This window comes from Cebus imitator, unplaced genomic scaffold (genome assembly GCF_001604975.1).
Source record: "Cebus imitator isolate Cc_AM_T3 unplaced genomic scaffold, Cebus_imitator-1.0 Scaffold286, whole genome shotgun sequence".
Classification (NCBI taxonomy): Eukaryota; Metazoa; Chordata; class Mammalia; order Primates; family Cebidae; genus Cebus; species Cebus imitator.
The window spans coordinates 1,530,150-1,546,882 of NW_016107601.1; the positions used below are offsets into that span (position 1 = coordinate 1,530,150).

The 16,733-nt window shown below is 40.0% G+C and overlaps 1 pseudogene; it reads right to left on the reverse strand.

The window, feature by feature from the left end:
• Positions 1-12,000: 12,000 nt before the first annotated feature.
• LOC108284976 lies at positions 12,001-12,526 on the reverse strand (annotated as a pseudogene).
• Positions 12,527-16,733: the final 4,207 nt, after the last annotated feature.

A 16,733-nucleotide genomic window follows, 5' to 3' on the forward strand; every position in this document is an offset into this window, starting at 1 on the left:
TAAATAGTTCTTATTATTGAGATATGTTCCATCAACACCTAGTTTATTGAGAGTTTTTAACATGAAAGGATGTTAAATTTTATCAAAGGCTTTTTCTGCATCTATTGAGGTAATCATGTGGTTTTTGTCGGTGGTTCTGTTTATGTGATGGATCATGTTTATTGATTTGTGTATGTTGAACTGGCCTTGCATCCCAGGAATGAAGTCAACTTGATCATGGTGGATAAGCTTTTTGATGTGCTACTGGATTCAGTTTGCTTATTTTATTGAGGATTTCTGCATTGATGTTCATTAGGGATATTGGTCTGAAGCTTTTTTTTTGTTGTTGTGTCTTTGCCAGGTTTGGTATCAGGATGATGCTGGCTTCATAAAATGAGTTAGGGATAAGTCCCTCCTTTTCAATTGTTTGGGATAGTTTTAGAAGAAACGGTACCAGCTCCTCTTTGTACCTTTGGCATAATTTGGCTGTGAATGCATCTGGTCCTCGGTTTTGTTTGGTTGGTAGGGTATTAATTACTGCCTCAATTTCAGAGCTTATTATTGGTCTATACAGGGATTCAACTTCTTCCTGGTTTCGTCTTGGGAGGGTGTATGTGCCCAGGAATTTATCCATTTCTTCTAGATTTTCTAGTTTATTTTCATAGAGGTGTTTATAGTATACTCTGATGGTAGCTTGTATTTTTGTGGGGTCAGTAGTGATGTCTCCTTTATCATTTTTTATTGTGTCTGTTTGATTCTTCTCTCTTTTCTTCTTTATTAGTTTAGCTAGCAGCCTATCTATTTTGTTATTTATTTATTTTTTCAAAAAGCCAGCTCCCGGATTCATCGATTTTTTTGAAGGGCTTTTAGTATCCCTATCTCTTTCAGTTCTGCTCTTATCTTAGTTATTTCTTGTCTTCTGCTAGCTTTCGGATTTGTTTGCCCTTATTTCTCTTGGTCTTATAATTGCAATGTTAGGGTGTTGATTTGAGATCTTTCTAGCTTTCTGATGTGGGCAGTTAGTGCTATAAGTTTCCTTCTTAACACTGCTTTAGCTGGATCCTAGAGATTGTGGTACATTGTTTCTTTTTTCTCAGTAGTTTCAAATGACTTTTTAATTTATGCTTTAATTTCATTGTTTACCCGGGAGTTATTCAGGAGCAGATTATTCAATTTCCATGTAGTTGTGGGGTTTTGAGTGAGTTTCTTAATTATTATTAGTAGAGATGGTGGGTCTTGAACTCCTGTTCTCACGTGATCTGCCTGCCTCAGCCTGGGATTACAGGTGTGAGCCACCATGCCCAGCCCTGTTATTGTTTCTTTGAATAGACGTTCCACCCCATCTCTCTCTTTACTTCCTCTTTAAGGTCAATAGCTCTTAGATTTATCCCTTTGAGGCTATTCTCTAGGTCTTCAAGACATGGTTTATTCTTTTTTATTCTTTTTTTCTTTTGTCTCTTTGAACTGTATATTTTCAAATAGGATGTGTTCAAGCTCACTAATTTTTTCTTCTCCTTGACCAGTTCTGCTATAAAGAGAATCTGATTTGTTCTTCAGTATGACAATTATATTTTTCAACTCCAAAATTTCTGTTTGATTCTTTGAAATTATTTCAATCTCTTTGTTAAATTTATCTGATAGAATCTGAATTCCTTCTGTGTTATCTTGAATTTCTTTGAATTTCCTCAAAACAGATTTTGAATTATTTGTCTAAACAGTCACATATCTGTTTCTCCATGGTTGATTTTTGGTTCTTTATTTAGTTTGGTTGGTGAGGCCATGTTTTCCTGGATAGTCTTGATGCTTGTGAATGTTAACTGGTGTCTGGGCATTGAAGAATTATGTGTTTATTGTAGTCTTTACTGTCTGGGCTTGTGTGTACCAGTCCTTCTTGGGAATGTTTTCCAGGTATTCAAAGAGACTTAGGTGTTGTAATATAATGTCAGCATTAGGGTCACCCCAAGGCCAATAATACTGTAGTTCTTGCAGATTCATGGTTTTGGGTAAGGTCTGGAAGAATTCTCTCAATTACCAGGAAGAGACTCTTGTTATCTTCCCTTACTTTTTCCCAGAGTGTCTCTCTCTGTGCTGAGCCACCTGGAGCTGGGGTGAGTAGTCACAAACAGCCATGTGGCCACTACCATTGGGACCATGCTGGGTCAGATCTTAAGCCAGCATAGGACTGGGCCTTGCCCAAGGCCCACTGTAACCATTACATGGCTATCACCTATGCTTACTCAAGGTTTTAGGGCTCTACAATCAGCAGGTGATAAAGCCAAACAGGATTGTACTGTTCCCGTCAGAGCCATGAGTTCCCCCAGGCCTTGTGTGGGCCTAGAAATGCCTTCAGGGCATTAGGCTTCTCTGTAGCCCAGGACATAAAATGCCATTCAAGAGCCAACACCTGGTATTCTGGACCCTAAGAGTCTTCTTGGTGCTCTACCCCACTGTTCCTGAGTTGGTACCTAAGGTGCAAGACAAGGTTCCCTTTACTTTTCTGTCTACTTTTATGAAACAGAAGAAGTCTTTCATTGTAGCCACCATAGCTGGGAATGTCCTGGGTTTCACCTGAAGCCAGTACAGTTCAGAGTCTCTCCCAAGGTCTATGACCTGGGTATTGCTAATCATTCTTCAGAGCCCAAGGGCTCTGTAGTCAGCAGGTGACAAATTCTGTCAGGACTGTGTCCTTACTTTCAAGGCAGTGGGTTCCCTCTGGCCCAAAGTGTGTCTAGATATGTCGTCTGAAAGCTAGGGTCTGAAATAGGGACCTTACAAATATGTTTACAAAATAATAAAACAGCTGTTTAAATAAATAGCTACAAAGATACAGAGTATAGGTATTTATATAGTCTAGATGACTTTTTAGTTTTCAGCCCTATCCTACTGTGGCTGAGCTGATATCTGGAATGTAAAAGTCCTCTTCACTGTTCCCTCTCCTCCATCAGTAGAAGTAAGAAGCTACTTTTATTACTGCAAGCTGCACTGCCTTGGGTTATGGGAGGGGTGGTGCAGGCCCTCCCTTAGCTGTCCTGGTTGGTGTCTCACTAGTTTGCGTGACCCCAACATTCACTGGTTCTGAGCCCAGCACAACACTAGGAGTTGCCTAGGAACTGCAGTCCTTGTGGCCAAGACTGCCTTTCAAGTTTATTTGGAACCCCAGAGCAGGTTAGCCTGTGGTGGCGAGGCTTGCCAAAACTCAATTTCCAACAGCAAGGATGGGCAATTCTTCTTTTGCTAGGGTTAGTTTACGTGGTTCCTCCATTGCTGGGCATCAGCTGAGTTTAACCTGGTTTTGCTTTCTGCCGTGACATGGCAGCACTAAGTTCAATGCAGGGTCCCACAGTTACTGGGTTTTCCTTCTCCCAGATGTGTGGATTCTCTGTGCCACATGGCTGCTGCCAGGGGATGGGGAGGGGTGGCATCAGTGGTTCAAGACTGTCTTTCCTACTGTCTTCAGTGCTTCTTTCAGCAATACGAAGTTAAAACCAGGTGCTGCGGTTGCTCATTTGACGTTTTGTTCTTACAAAGGTGCTTTTTTGTGTGTAGATAGTTGTTAAATTTGCTGATCCTGAGTGGGGGACGACTGGTGAAGGCTTCTATTCAGCCTCCTGCTCTGTCCTCTTGTGATTTTTGTTTTTCATGTCCAATATTTTATTGATCTTTTTAGCAATTGATAAGGTAAGCAGGCAGATGGTATTATCACCATTATGCAGACAAGGAAATATATGTCTTTTTCCTGCCTAAAAGTCTGAAATGGCTTCTTACTGCACCAAGGATAAAGTTCAAAGCTGTCCCTCTGATGTGCAAGACGCTGTGTGATATGGCTTGCTTCCTAGTCTCCTGTCTCTCTACTCTTCTCTTGCTATGTAGCCTTCCTTTAGTTCTATGAACGTACTAAGGTTTTTCCCTTTTGGAGTTTTCTTTGTTTTCTTTGAGATGGAGTTTCACTCTTGTTCCCCAGGCTGGAGTGCAATAGTGCCATCTTGGCTCACTGCAACCTCCGCCTCCCAGGTTCAAGCAATTCTCCTGCCTCAGCCTCTCCGGTAGCTTGGATTACAGATATACGCCACCACGCCTGGCTAATTTTGTATTTTTAGTAGAGACAGGGTTTCTCCATATTGGTCAGGCTGGTATTGAACTCCTGACCTCAGGTGATCTGCCCCCCTCGGCCTCACAAAGTGCTGGGATTACAGGTGTGAGCCACCGGGCCTGGACCCCTGGAATTTTCAAGTATGAAGTTCCTTCTGTCTATAGATTTCTTCCCCACTTTTTCATCTTGCTAAGTTTCATCTGTTCTTTATAGCTCAACTTAGATGCCATTTCCTCAAGAAATTTCAGGCATTCCAGACTAGGTTAGGGCCTTCTGTTCTACATACTCATTTCAGAACAGGTATCAAAATTGTTATACAAATAATTATTTATATAATGACTTGTTTAATGTCTGCTTTCACTATTAGGTTCTAATCTTCATGAGGATTGGGGGATGCCTGTCTTCCTTATTCTTTCTGCTCAGGGTCGAGTGCAATTCCTGAAACACCCCAAGCACTGCACCATATTGTTAAATGAATAAATAAAGTGAGTGATACAAAGTCACATAAAAAAGCTAAACTAAGAAGTCTAGATTCTTAGTTCAGTAGTTCTTCTACTACACCAAGTATATAATGCAGCAGACTGATAATATTGATGATGTGAAGTTTTAAGTATTTGTAATTATTTCTCAGTAGAAAAATATAAAGGCTGAATGAAATAGTAGGCAATGAACTTTTATCATTTTATGAAAGAAGAAAGATATAAAATGTAACAATAATGTTGATTTTATAGAATGGGAAATATGTTTACAAAATAATAAAACAGCTGTTTAAATAAATAGCTACAAAGATACAGAGTATAGGTATTTATATAGTCTAGATGACTTTTTAGTTTTAACATGAGTTTTTGAAAGACAATTGGGAGTTGAAATTGTGGATTAAATATCAGGGCAGCCATGTGAGTTTTGTTTTTCAAACTTCTAAAATCTTAGTTTATAAAAAGCCTTTGCATCCAGGTGTGGTGACATGTATCTGTAGTCCCAGCTACTTGGGAGGCTGAGGCAGGAGAATCAGTTGAGCCCAGGAGTTTGAGGCTGTAGAGAGCTATGACTGCACCTGTGACTAGCCATTACACTTCAGCCTGGCCAATATAGTGAGACCCCAAATTTAAAAAGAGCCTTTGTTGTATCAAGGAAAGACATTCCACTCTAGGTATAGCTGCTACAGGTCAGATTCTCTGGGAAGAAAATTCAGAGATTAGCATGCAGAAAGTTTACTAGGGGATGTTCTTGGATCAACACCTGTAAGGGAATGAAGAATACAGGATGATTGAGAGAGAAAATTTGAACTGTATTGTAGTCACAACAGATATCTCAGCTGACTCTCAGGAACTATGGAACTAAAATGGCCCTGGGCCAAGGGCAGTGAGCCTTTGTAGCCCTGTATTGATCAGTCATTTGATGCCAGTTGCCCTGGGAAGGGAGCATGACATTGGAAGAGGTGGCTCTCATTAGCTGAGGGCAGCATCTCGAGGAATGATCAGCTGTGAACTGTCCATCATTAATACTCATGGCAGCAGGGGGAATGAGTGTTTCTGACCTGAAGCGAAGGGATGATCTGGATAGCACATTAAAATGTCTATTAAAGTTTACTGCTTGCGCTGCTCAGATCTATTTGCCTGGTAAAAGTTCTGGGAACGGCTCCTTCAGGGTTTTGGTGGGTTTCTTTTCTGGGTGAAAACTTCTAAGAAGATTACTGGGAGGTATCTCACTGCTACAGCTGGTTTTGAGACTGGACAGAATCCAGTTCATGGTGGACAGTCCTGGCAGCACGGTTATTTGCTGTTCTGTGGCCCGTGCCTCCATTTCCACCAGGATGCAGTAGCATGTCAAGAGCTGTGTTTTTTTGGAAGGTACCCAATTTTCCATTGCTGGTGGTATGCCTTTGCTCTAGAATGCTAGGATTCTTATTGTGATTCCCATATTGTGGCTTGCTATGAACTCCACAAAATATTTTTCCATCACAAATACCTGTAAGCCCACATCTGTTGTGTTCTATTGCCCAAGTGGCAGGACTGTTTATATCGTGACCTGGACTTGCTGCAGAACCCTTTCCAGATCTGGGATGCCTTCAAAATTGTCGGCCTTTCATGCTTCCTGGTATACAGGTTAGAGTAATATTCTCAAGGGTAGAATATGCTTCCTCCAGAACTCAGGCCTGCCAGACATTTTACTTCTTTCTTTGTGGTGGGAGGCAGGGGATGCAATTTATTCTTTATTTTGAGGGGAGGTCCCAGAATGATCGCAGATCATTGGACTCTCAATATTTTACTGATGTTGCAGACCTTTTAATCTTTGTAGGGCTTACCTCTGCCCATCAGAGTGACACATTTGTTTTTTAACATAATATCAAGATTGTGTTTTCTTCATAATAAAACAAAAGATGATTCTTAGAACTGGATATCACTTGGCCCTTTGTCTTCTTATTTCCTCCCAGTTCAAAATGCTTGCATCTCTTCACAGTCAGCATTCTCTTAGATCTGCAGTTGGTCTCAACACACAAGCCTCAGCACAATCTTCTTTGTACTTTTAGCCTTTTTCTAGAAAACCAGCTTAGTCTGCCCACCACAGCCACTCTACTTCCGGTCATAATGCCACCTTTCCTGGGCATACGGAGAATCCTTGCCCTTCTTGCACTGTATCACCTTGTGGGGTTGGCGCTTGGCATACTTCTTACAGAATGTCAGGTGGGTTTTAAGAATGTTTGCTATGTTTTCTGGAGCACTATTGTCACAGAAATCCAGTGTTACATGTTTTACTAAAGCTTCCAATATACTTGCTGCTTCTTGATATTCTGGCCCAATTTACCTATCATTGATATGGCAGGCCAATGTGATGCTCTGCAACACAGCAACATGATCCAGGTCTCTTTATATCACATTATTATATAGAGTGAGAGGGTTAGCTTAGCTCTGGGCAAGGTTGTGAATGTACACTGTTGTGAGAACTATGTCTGCCAGAGATGGAAAAGAAAGAGTAAGCCAGATCAATGGCTGCACACCATGTACTAGAGGCTGTTAACCCCCTCTAGCACATGGCAAAGTAGCTGCAATAAGGGCTAGGGCTTGGTTGAGTTTGTGACAATTTACAGTTATCCTTCAGGATCTACCTGATTTCACAGGAGCCAGGCTGGCAAATGGAATGTAAATTAGGTGGCAATACCACCCCACACCACCCCTAAGTTCTTTAAGTCTTTAAGGTGGTGCAAACATCTTCGTTTCTTGAAGATGCAATATTGTTTTTTATTTACTTTCTTGGCTGGCCAGGAAACTAATGTTAAAGTTGTACGAACTACCAAAAACATCTTTTCCAATTGGAGGACCCACTGGGAGAGTCTATGGACTCAGTGTAATGTCTGGGGGCTGGACTCTTTTCTTTCCTTTTTTTTTTTTTTAAACCTGGTCTCCAGTCTAACAGAGGGTGGTGATTGATGCTTTGAGTTCTTAGGTATAAATGTCAGCATGGACCCTGGATCCAACAGTCTTCAAAATATTTGAAATTACCCTATCCCCAGTATATGGTTGCCTGAATAAATGGCTGTAGGTAACTTTTGGAAAGGACTGTGGAATCATTACCATGTGTACTTGCCATGGTGCTGCAGGGCCCTTCTCCTGGGGACCCTGCATCTCCTTCAGTCAGTCAGTTCTGGCCGTCAGAACTGGCTCAGGTACAGAAATGGGCAAGGGATTGTGCCTTCTTATATGCCCACAGCCTCCTGATCCTCCATCTCTGATTTCTTGTGATTATGTGAATTGAGCAGTACCCTTGTAGCTGTCCCATCTCTCTTTCCTTTAGGAATGCTATGTTCTATTAATCATCTCCATAGCTCTCTGTGAGTCAGACCCTCCAGGCTGCCATTCCAATCTTGGGTGTTCACCTTACTTCTGATGGCTATGTTCCACCACCTGGTCTCCATTATTTTAGGATTTTATCATCTAGTCTGCTATCAAGGGGCCCAATTTTATAAGGAATTTATTACTGTCAGCCCTGGCCAACAGAAGACAGCCACTACTGAGCTTCTCAGTGATGCTGGTGTCCCCATAGTCAATGCATTTCATATTGTTTTGGTAAATAGTGTCCTCTGGGCCTTGCAGCAGGCCAAGGCCAGCTGGTGGTTTTTCTGGTCTGTCTTAGTATATGTATGCTAGTATACCCATTTTTTCTAAGCTGTTTGATCCCTCTGCTACCATCTGCTATGGCAATTGGAGCATTCTTTACTAAACTTTGTTTTCTCTAAACGTCAAAGGATCATCCTAGTAGTGTGCTAATATGAATTTCCAGAGTCCTTGCTTGGATGTATAATCCCCATGAGGGCTTTGAAATAAGTAACGTTTTATTTATCCAACTTCGTGTTCCACCTCCCTTGATCCAGCACTTTCACCATCCAAGCCCATATGTACTTTCTTGCCTCGTATTGGTACAAATTGTCTAGATTCTGCAGCTCCTTGCAGATATTGTCTCTTTCTACTCAGCAGGCCCAGCTCAACATCAACTATGTTTTATTGTGACTTAATACTAGATAATGATTGTATAACCAGAAAGACAGGTGGGAGAAGTGTTCTGACAGGATCCATGTTGTCTTGCAAGGCAGGGGCCTCTATATCATCTTCAAGCACAGGGGAAATGCTAGAGTTTTATAGGGAGGAATGGGTTACTTTTGGAAGTCCAGAGAATTCAGGAGAATTTGGTGATTCATGATTTTTGAAGATATGCTATTCCATATCTCAGGGTCTCATTTCTTCCAAATCAGAATCTTGGCCTTGGCATAGCAGACTTGGAGCAGCTGAGAATTCAACTATTTCTGAGCTCTGCTACTTGTAAAGTTCAGGTTCTGATCCTCAGCCTTTTGTCCCTTGACTGAAGATGAGACTATATGCTTCATTGAGGTGATCTGACTTTGATAATTAGCTTTCAGTTGCTGATTAATCACCTTCAGACTTTCATTATCTTTCTCCAGAAGCACTAATTGCCACAAGAAACAGCCTCCACTAGCCTTACACTTGCCATCCCTCTAATATTTCTCAAGTGCAGGAGACATTACACCTACCAGTTATTTTCTTCCAGTGGATTACCATTTCAGTTCTCCATTGGTGGAAATGTTAACAGTAGTACCACTGACACATGTCAGGGGCTATTTATGGTCCATTTACCATAAGTGAAGAGATCATCATACCAACTGGTCAGTTGGCGATTTGGTTCCATAATCTCATTTAATAACCTTTTTTCTTGTCCAGTGAGATTAATGTCTATGACAGCACTGTGAGGAAGCAAAGTTGGGCGGTCAGTTTGGGATCAGGGGCTGGGATGGTGTATGCATGATGGGAGCACAGGCTCCACAATGAGGTTTGGACTTTGTACCCATGCATAGATTGGATGTAGGATGCTTTTGTGGAGGGAGCATAACCTTAGGTGAGGTGGTATTTGGGTAATGTACTACAGCATTTAGTATGATGGCCTTTTGTTTTCTAAGCAGTGTCTTTTTCTTCCCTCTTCTTAACAATTAGGATGGGTACAAGAATGAAGCAGATGACTAATAAGTTGTTGTGTTGACTCCCCTTTGAAAACTATCCTGAAAGGTTAAAAATATGCCAGCCTAAGTTGTTTCCTTGTAATGTAAATACCCTAAGTGCTTACAGGCAATTGGATCTGCCCATCGATTTTATAGGGTTTGCAAATGTGAGGTGCTAAAAAACTATTTGTTGCATAATTAAATGAACAAATGACCAAGTGCCTACTGTATATCTGCGGTAAATCATTCCTTTGACCACAATGATTGGTAAAGAGCTGAAATTAGATTCAGAAAGAATCCAAATCGAGTTATATGATCTTTAACTCTTCCTTGGGTAGAATGGAAACAGAAAGATAACTTAATTCAGACTCATTAGGCCTGGATACATGTTTTGACTGTGTTATTTATTATTCACAGGCTGTGGGAACTTAGGCAAATTACTTAACTTCTATGACCTTTAGTTCCTTTATCTATATGTTTAATATAATACCTGTCTTGTTTTCCTTACAGTATTCTTATGAGAATTAATGTGAAATATTAGTAGCTAAAACATTAAAAGCTACAGAACATTATACATCTATGGGTGTTTATGATTATTATTACTACTACTAATATTGGTAATTCCCTTGCCTGTTGTAAGAAGCAGGAATGAGTCAGGGAACACAGAAATGGCCAAAATTTAAAGAAGGAGAATAGGAAGCTTGCACAAATAACTTCAAACTATGAATTATAAAATATTAGCATACAAATGGATGTTCCTAGCAGATGGTTTTGGGGCCATTTGTTATGTCTTAGGTTTTGTAGTGGGAATAACATAAAAGAATGACTAAATATTTGATTATTCAGTTAAATGTATATTTGTAATATTCATCTTTATATTAAATTGAATCTCTTGCAGCATTTTCTTTTATATCTTCTTTATCATTTACAACTTCTGTTTCTCACATGCATCATATAATGAGGCTCATTGTCAAAAGGGTGTTTAACTGGTGTTGATTTTTATCAATTTCTGTTAATTGTTCAGAGATGAGTGCTCCATGGATGTGTTATGTTACATTATTTCCTTAAACCATACCATTAAGATTATGGATTTGGGTATCAAGGAACATAAAATACTTTCATTGAAGAAACTATTTTATATCTTCACACAAAGACCTTATGTTATGCAATAGCAAGTAATAATAAAAATCATTGTTTCAAAAATACTTTTTTTGACCCTGAAGCATGGATGGTTTTTAATCGGTATTTCACATGTTTTCTTGTGAATGTTCAAATCCAACTCATTTACACTGTTTCTTGTGTGATGGAACTATAAATAAAATTATATATATAATGTATTTTGTGTATATATATATATATATTGTATACATTATATACTTCATGCCAAACTATTGTTATGCAGTATATGTATATATAGTCATATATACATAAAGACATATATATATATATATATATATATAAATATAAATTATTCATTGCTGTGTGTCTGGATTACCAAAGATGGAATTCTATAGTCACCTTTTTCATCCTTGCCCTTGTTTTTCCATCTTGTTTTGAGACATAGAAATCAGTTAGGAGAACAGACCAGTTCAGTTTAGGTTACAAGTTGACAAACTCGCTTCAGCCACCAGAACACATTAGCAACATGTCTATTTTCTTGATTTGATTTCCATCAAACTAAAAGATTCCCTGAAAAAGAAATGTGTTCAGCACAACTCAGGTTCATCACCTACCATGGATACAATCACCACAGGCTACTTAAAAACAGGAAATAAATGATCCTATCCCCAGGATCTCAAAGCCTTGTAAATGACTAATAAATAACTACAAAGGAAGGCAGGCAATGAGAGCTTCAGGAGGGGTTTCAACTAGTTGATGGAATCAAGGTAGAAGAAGAAATTTATTTTTTTATTTTATTTTTCCAAGTCAATATTTTATTAAAAAACACACAAACACATGCACAATGGTAACAGAGGCAGAGATGGAGAGGACGGGCGAGGTCTCCTTGGGCACAGGCTGACCACATAGTGTTTCTACAGGCACACCTCGCTTCAGGAAAGTGGACCGACTGACAAGCCAGATAAGTTAGGAGGGGGCTTTGTTTCTTAAGGCTTCACTCCCCTGAGAAGTGAGAAGTAGAAGGGATTTAGGCGGGAGTACTCACAAACCCCTCCAGCTGTGCTAAGTGGGGGCGTTAGTACCTGAGGTAGTTCCAGAAGCAGGAAGGCAGAAAACAGAATTCCCTGAAAGCTGCTTTCCTTTCCCAGAAGGGAGGAATGTTCTCCCCCCTACCCTGTCAAGGCAGGAGAAAGTTTCCCCCCCGGAAGGCGGGAGAAAGAGTTGTTTCCGGCCGGCTCAGGAGCTCAGGGAGCTGACTTCCTGGGAAGGCAGGAAGAGGGTGCAGGCCTTTCCTGGTGCTCACCGGCCTGGCAGGACTTTGGCACAGGAACAAAGGTCCAGAGACCTCGCCTGGGGCACACGTCCTCCTCTCTGCAAAGCTCCTGAGGGGCCGAGGGGCTGTGGCCTCGTCAGACGGCTGCATTTACACACGAGACCTTGTAGGACAGCCGTACGCTTGCCATGTAGAGGAAGGTGGCCACGAAACCGAAGATTGACAGGGGCTAGCTGATACAGGTGAGCACGTGGTAGAAGCGGAAGAGGTGGACCAGGTAAAAGGCGAGGATTATTATCAAGTCGCAAATGGTGACCACTTCAAAGTAGCTGTAGGCGCTGTAAGCACTGTAGTCGTCCACAGGGAGCTCCGCACGCAGATGAAGGCAATTAGCAGGGTGACCATCTGCGCCACTTTCAGCAGGGTCCTGTGGGTGCGGGGGTAGCCGGGGTCCAGCAGCGCCTCCAGGGGCCTCGGGCGGGGCTGGGCCGCGCAGGCCCCAGGTCTGAGTGCGACGCAGCTGCTGCATGGTGCGGAAGAGCCCGGCTCCGTGCGACATTGCTCGGTCCCTGCTCGCTGGCCACCTCCCGGGGGAAGATATTAATTTATACTGTGTGGGGTAGGGGTGAAGTGTGGGAAAACTTCTTTTGGTAGAGTTTAGGATAAGCCTAGACAGGCATCCTTAATCATTATTGTGTCTAATGACCTGTTCCCAAAATAATGTTTGGAATGTATAAAATAAAAGAGAAAGGATTATAATTGAAAACAATTGTATCAAAATAGCTTTTGAAATATAAAAAATTGTGATATAATAAGTACACTTCTTTACTAAGGCATTAAATAAAAAAAATTTCATTTGCAGGTGTAATAACTATTGTAATTGCAAAGTAGTAATGAGCATAAATCAAGTTATCTGTGATGACGATAATGTGATATAGATATATCTGTGATTTCTATTTGTGACAAAGTCTTATGTACGTCTAATATTTTGATTGTTTGTTGCCTAGATTCACAATGAAAGGAAATACTACATTTCAGTTAGAAGTCAGCAAAAACAGAAATGTAATTTTTCTCCCATCCAAATGACAAATCTCTTAATTTTACCTTTGGACCCTTTGGGGTCTATGAAGTACAGGTTAAGAACCACTGGCCTAGAGGATGAACAGGACATTGATAGGGAAATTGAGAAGGAGAAGTGTGAGATAGGAGGACCTTCCGATCTGTAGAACAACCTGACTTGTTGGGGATGAGGCAGCAGAGGGCATATTTGAGGAGTAGACAGATATGGCTAGAGAGTGTGTGAATGGAGTGTGCATTGTGTGGGGCAGTATGAAAAAATGATGGATGTATATGGGGCTCTCTCAGAGGCCTTGGCATGCCAGAAGGAGGAATTGCACCAGTGAAGAGCCAGCAGTGATGTCTTTGAGCAGGAAACCGACATAAATATATTGTTGTTTTAGGAAAGTAATTTGCAGCATAATGGGAGTTGTGTTAAAAAGGCTTGAAGCAGGAAGCCTCTTAGTAGTTTATTACATTGGTCAGGAGAAATATATTGAGAATTTGAACTAATTCAGTAGAAGTGGAAAAGAGAAGAGATAAGCAAAAGACAGTGGGTAGTCGGACTGAAAGGACTTGGCAGTGGGAGAATAGAGTGAGGGATGCAAAAGTGGGGAGAAAAGCTGATTCTAAGGGCTCAACTTGTCATACAGGGATGATGCTGAAGCAATGAACCAATACAGAGAACACCGCAAGAAGGGTAAATTTGTGACAGAGGAGTAATAAATTCTTTTTGGGTACATTGAAAGTTGAAGTATTCATGAGCTATTCATGTGGAAATGTTTAGCAGGCGGTGAAAGTGAATCTAGAATCTGGACAAAAGTTCAAGAATGGAAATGCAGATTTGGTAATCATAATGAAAACAGCTGAAATCAAGGGACTGAAAGAAATTGCCAAAGAAGGGCAAAGGTGTTGAAGACTAAACATTGACTTCTTGGCTGTGCAAAATATGTTCAAGAAGAACTGCTTAGCAATTTTGCACATTTACTCCTTGTTTCTTTAGTTGCATAAAGTGAATAATGTGCCTATTATGTTTCTGATACTCTGCTTTTTCAGAGATCAATAAGATATTGGCCTGCTTTCAAGGAATTAATATTTTGAGTAGAGAAGATGATATATGAACAAATAAATATAATTAAGCACAATAATAGAACTATGTACACAGTAGAGAATGATACAGAGAAGGGCAGGATTAACTTCAGCTGGGGTTGGGGTAAGGAAGGCCGCCTAGAGAAGGTGACAACTGATTTGGGTTTTGAGAGTTTACTAGTAGTTTGTCAAGTCAGAAAGTGTTTTAAGTAGTGCTGATGAACTGTGCAAAAGACTGGTGTATCCAATGAACTGCTTTCCTTCTGTTGTTTCTTGTGACAAATCCCAAACTTGTGTTATACACGATTTAAATGTTTGCAAGACCTGAAATCCTTTCTCCCCGTTAGTAGACCCTCTCCTCATCTTAATCTTAAGCAAGACCCCTGAAATTTGGCCAAGAAACTATTTCATGCTTGATCTAATCTTTTAAGTTGAAGTTTAACTTCATTTTTTCTGGTTTTGTTCTTTCAAAAATGAAGATAATTCTGTAATCATCGTATTTTTTTTTTAAAAAAAAGGTCTACAAAGTGTCCAGTAAGTACAACATTAAAAGTAATGCTGTGTTTAATGGAACATAATTTATCCAAAGTTCCCTGTGTGCCAGCCCTTTTTTGCCTCTGGATTTTTTTCATAATAATTTTTATCCTTTCATGGAAATTAGGGCCGTGTTGGGGCTCATGTTTTCAACTCCTGCATGTCAACATTGTTCATGTTATGTCCCAGCTGGTTGAAGTTAGTTTCAGAGTAGAGCTGTTAAGAAGTATTTGTTAGATACATATGTAATTTTTAAATATGAAAAATCCCAACATTATGAAAATCAATTTTTGCTACTTTATGTCTTTATGGTATTGTCTCAAGACAGGATTTTCTCCTCCACTTATTTTTTCTGGGCCAGGGTTCTAACCATACTCTCCGGAGTTCTGGCACATACTTATCAAGGATGATAGAAGAGATGCTTAGGAAAAATAATCAGAACAACGCTGTAAGCATATCAATAGAGTCTTCTTGAATATGCAATCAGACAAAAGAAATATTTATCTTTTACATATTTAACTTTGAGTTGGACAAGGAATGATCATTTTCCTTTATCTTCTCAATTACCCTGGAGCTGTACAAGTCATACACAGCTCCATTGGAGAGAAAACTGGATGGAACCATTTGACTGAAATTCATGTCCAAGGCCAACAGGAAAGAGCTGAGACACTGCAGAGAGAGAAGGAATAAATGAAAGTTAAAGAGAAACAGAGACCTGTCAGGGAGGACTCAATTACACACTGATAGGAGATACAAGGAAGAAAATGAAGGTTTGTAACTTCTAGACTTCTTGTGTAGGCTTGTCTATCTAAAAACATATATAAATAATCTATATTAGCATATATAAGACATTAAACTGTTTAGAGGGGACCAATTCACAAAAATGCCAGTACTCCATGCTTAAAGGTTCTGAATAAATATCTATTTATGGACAAAAATTCTATTGCATTTTATGCTGTCTTATACATATTATAGAGCTTGGGGGAAGTGGAAACAGCCTTCTCTTAGAAATCTTTTTTTTTTTTTTTTTTTTTTTACAAATGCAAGGATGGGCTGGAAATGGACCTAAGGCCCTTATGGAGCCACATTGTCTAAAATGCTAAAGAAGCGGTTCTCACATTGATCCACATAACTAGAACCAGCTGAAGTCTGGTTTAGCCTATTATGGCCTTCTGCCTTGAATTAATTGATTAAATAATTAAACATTTATTAAATTATGCAGCATCCTCTATGTCCCATGTCCTGTGTAGGGGCTTGGGAAACAAGGATGAGGATAAACAACCTTTCCTTGAGGAACTGAGGAGCATTAAATATAAAAAAAAAACCCACAAAAACAAAAAACTTATCCTTCCACTCACTGCAAAAAAGAAAAGAAAGGCTATCAAGTGGTTGTTTTGTAGTTGATGGAGGTGGTGATTGAATTTTTACGAGTGTGCTGTGTGGCTACAAAAGGCCCAGATATGTAAAAACAAAATTCCAGTATGAATCTTCCTGAGGCCTAGACTTGGCTTATATCTCCTCTCTGGTTCCTGAATTTTATTAAACAACTTTTTCTTAGCCTTTTGAATTTCCTACATGAAGACCCTTTCAATCACAGTTAGGCTGTCAGGAGTCTAATCTTCCTGGAAGACAGTGACAGCCACAAATTCAGGTTGTATCTTTTATTTCCTCCTCCACAGACCAGTGCCACTGGAAAGAACTGTGTCTACCTTAACTCATCGGCAGGGATAGTAGTGAATATATGTACCATTTGGACCTTTATTTTCAGGCCCAGAATTGGACTCTCTATATCCAGTTACTCCTCTTTCTAATCTGCTCCATCCACTCCCATGGTCTTCTTAAAACATAGGTCTGATTGGGCAATTCATAGGGGAATGGTCTAGTTCTTAACATGGTCTCTGTGCTCTCTACCATTTATCTCCATCCTATCTTTACAGCTTCATCTTCTAGTTCAGTGGCTACTATGGGATGCTTTTGTTTTCTAGAAATACTGAACTGAACGCTTTCATGATCTTTACATTTGCTGTTTCCTCCTAGGCCATTAACTATCTCAGGTTGTTAAAATCCTACTCATCTTTCAAAACCTG